Source organism: Aquila chrysaetos, chromosome 14, assembly GCF_900496995.4.
Source record: "Aquila chrysaetos chrysaetos chromosome 14, bAquChr1.4, whole genome shotgun sequence".
Taxonomy (NCBI): Eukaryota; Metazoa; Chordata; class Aves; order Accipitriformes; family Accipitridae; genus Aquila; species Aquila chrysaetos.
In genome coordinates, this window is record NC_044017.1 from 9,673,904 (window position 1) to 9,676,792 (window position 2,889).

Consider the following 2,889-nt stretch of genomic DNA (forward strand, 5'->3'; position numbering starts at 1 on the left):
CTTATAACAGCCATCTTCTCATGGAAGGACAGCAAGCCACCTTTATGAGAAACACGTTCACATTCCAGATTAAGTAATTACATGTAAAAAGATAAAAGAATTAAATCTAAGACTTATATTACTGCTTAACAATATTACCTTGATTTCTTCCAAAAATTGAATAGCCCTTTTTCTTTCAAAATTATACAGAAGCAAGTAGTATTTTAAAGTTCAAAATTATCTTACCCAGAGTCTAGAAATACTTTATATTCTCTTGGAAGGATATCCATTTCTGATGGCATATTGATTATTTATGTTTAATCTAGCAAATATGAAAAAATTCTATTTAGATGATGTTATTTGTATGGAGATGCTTTATTTTATTTTCAGCAGAACTACATTCTGCTCCTTTTCTTTGTATTGATAGAGATATTTATATCCATTTACAAATAAATATATTTAAACACATTAAGGAAAAATGTAAACATCTTTTGGACTGAGGTGATTAAGACTTTTTGGCCCAAATCCAATTAATAGTTCAATGGGAAGCTAAGAACTTAAAGAAAAATTAGGTAACTAATTATTTGCTGGATCTGGGCCATTTTAAATAAAGGTACAATAAACATTAAAAAGCAAGCAAAGAAAGAAAGACAGAAACAAGCAATGTTTCTTCAGAGCATTTAATGTAATATATGTAGTAGTAGATTGGACATGGACCAGGAGTCATCACAATACTATTAATTCTTGTGGGAATATTCCCAGTTAGGCTGTCTGATGGGAGGGAAATTTTTTGTAAGATTTCAAACATTCCTAGGTGTCTGAGTTTATAAAGCAGAAAACATAATAGTAATTTGTAGCTGCTTACCAAAATGTACTTGTAGGATAGTAATTTGTCCAATGGGAATAAAATTATTTTCCCTGTGTTGCATGACAGTCCTGTTTAGTTGTGCAGAAAGTATCCCAAACAATGGCAGACTGGACAATTTTCCCTCCTGTATTCAGCTGTTGCCTGCAGAATAGCTGTAAGCGTATCTTCCACTGAGAAGTGTCTTTGGCACCAGCGCACCTCTTCTGTAGAGCTATCACTTTCCAGAGTATCTTGGAAAGAGAAAGAGAGAATGTGGGAATTGAGTTGAAGCAACGTCAACAATTTTGGTGGTGGCAGTGAGTGTAAGGGTCCCATTAGATAAGCCTACTAAATAAAAGAAGGTCAGAAATTGATCCCTGTTTCTTTATGAAGCAGTTTTATACCATATTGCTTAGGGCAAGACCAGCTTTTAGAAAATTTTTCTGGAAATAAGTCACTTCATATGTTCCAAAACAGGGTCAGAAAGCAAGCTAATAAATAACTAGTATGAACAATCAGGGGTTTGGTGTTCAAGCTTTTTCTTTGGCCTATTTTATGTAGTGTTTTAGACATCCTCATCAGTTTTAAGGGCATGTTGAAGGACAGCTCTTACCTTAAGGATAATGGTGTCCATTTGTACCAGAACTTCATAACCATCTGTGAGAGACTGGTTGGAGTTAATGCCTCAAACACCTGTTGTTATGGACAGACACCAGGGCCTGGCTTTTGCTGTTAAGGGAAGGAATGGAACTTGCTTGCAAGGCTGCATAGAAACACCACATGTGAGGGACTGAAAGAGTTAACGTCTCCAAAATTATGGTGGGCAAGTTCTGCATAACAACAAACCTGCGTAACAACCAACCGCAGGTGAAGACACCAGTCAGCAACAGGGCGAGGAGAACGTGCCGGAGGATGCGCAATTCTCTGTTCTGACATGCTGAACAGGGCAGCTCACCAGATACGGCCAAAGATCAAACAAGGGTCATGCCTGCAGGGAAGGAGAAGTTACTCCTCAAACAACCCCCAAGCCCACCGACCCATTTCCTGAAGGTTCTGAAAGCACAAACCAGGCATGACACCTAATTAGCCTAATGAGTTCGAGTACCCGCCCAAAAGAGGGGCAAGGAGACTATAAAAGGACACAAATTGAAGCCCTGCGTGTGCATGCCCTCTGGAACTGGACCTCTAGACTGGCTGGACCAACGCTGGACCCAGGGCTGGTGAAATATTTCTCTTTTCTTTTTTTCTTTCTCTGTCTCTCTCTCTTTTTTTTCTGTAATCCTTACACTTCATCCCTTTAGACACAAACCGCTGACCAAGTCTGGGACTCTGAGCGGATCCAGCCATCCCTGGGCTCCTCTCTGAGAGGGAGTCTGGAAAGCAAGGGGGTCCACTCTGAATCTCCTGACCCGACAGGAGGGCTCGCCTTATTTTCTTCCCTGAATTGGTATATATGTGGTTACCATGTGTTATACGGTGTACTGATGTAGTTCCATGCCAGTTCTTGTTCTGAGAAACCCCACCACCTGCTGTTACACCTTCCGAGTTCAGGCTGCTTCTGCCATAAATAAAACATTCAACTGATCATTTGGTGTCACTTCACCTTAATTTAGCCCGAGGGTATCCAGAACTCACCGCTACCCCTCCCTGGTCTGTCCAGCATGGGTTGTGACACAATCGGTAATTTTTTTTTTTTAGTTTTATAAACCTCTGTGCTAAGCACAGATGGTGCATATATTTTGCATATATTGGCATATATTGCCAAACACGACACCACAAAAAAACCCTCCACAAAACAAAACAGAAAAGAAAGTGCACACTGGAACAGGATTCTTTGTTTACATGGCAGCCTTTAGTGGGGAATGACTTCCCCAAGCTTTCAGAGAAAGGTATGTGGACCTTGGGATGAGTGGAAAACCTGGTGTAGGAGAAAGCTGCCAAGGTGCTTTGTAGGATAAAGCCATTTTTTATTCTCATTGTGTAATTAAATAGCCCTGTCCTCTTAGTATTATCTTGATAACAAATAGCACACTGTTCATTTTTTGCTTGTTCTTTTAAACTTC

At 39.7% G+C, this 2,889-nt stretch overlaps 1 long non-coding RNA gene across 1 annotated transcript; it reads right to left on the reverse strand.

Moving 5' to 3' along the window:
- Window positions 1-801: 801 nt before the first annotated feature.
- On the reverse strand, window positions 802-1,875 carry LOC115350650. The gene is made up of 3 exons (XR_003926541.2): window positions 1,673-1,875; window positions 1,440-1,555; window positions 802-1,077 (listed from the first exon to the last, which is right to left on the reverse strand). It is a non-coding gene; the product is annotated as an uncharacterized LOC115350650 (long non-coding RNA).
- Window positions 1,876-2,889: the final 1,014 nt, after the last annotated feature.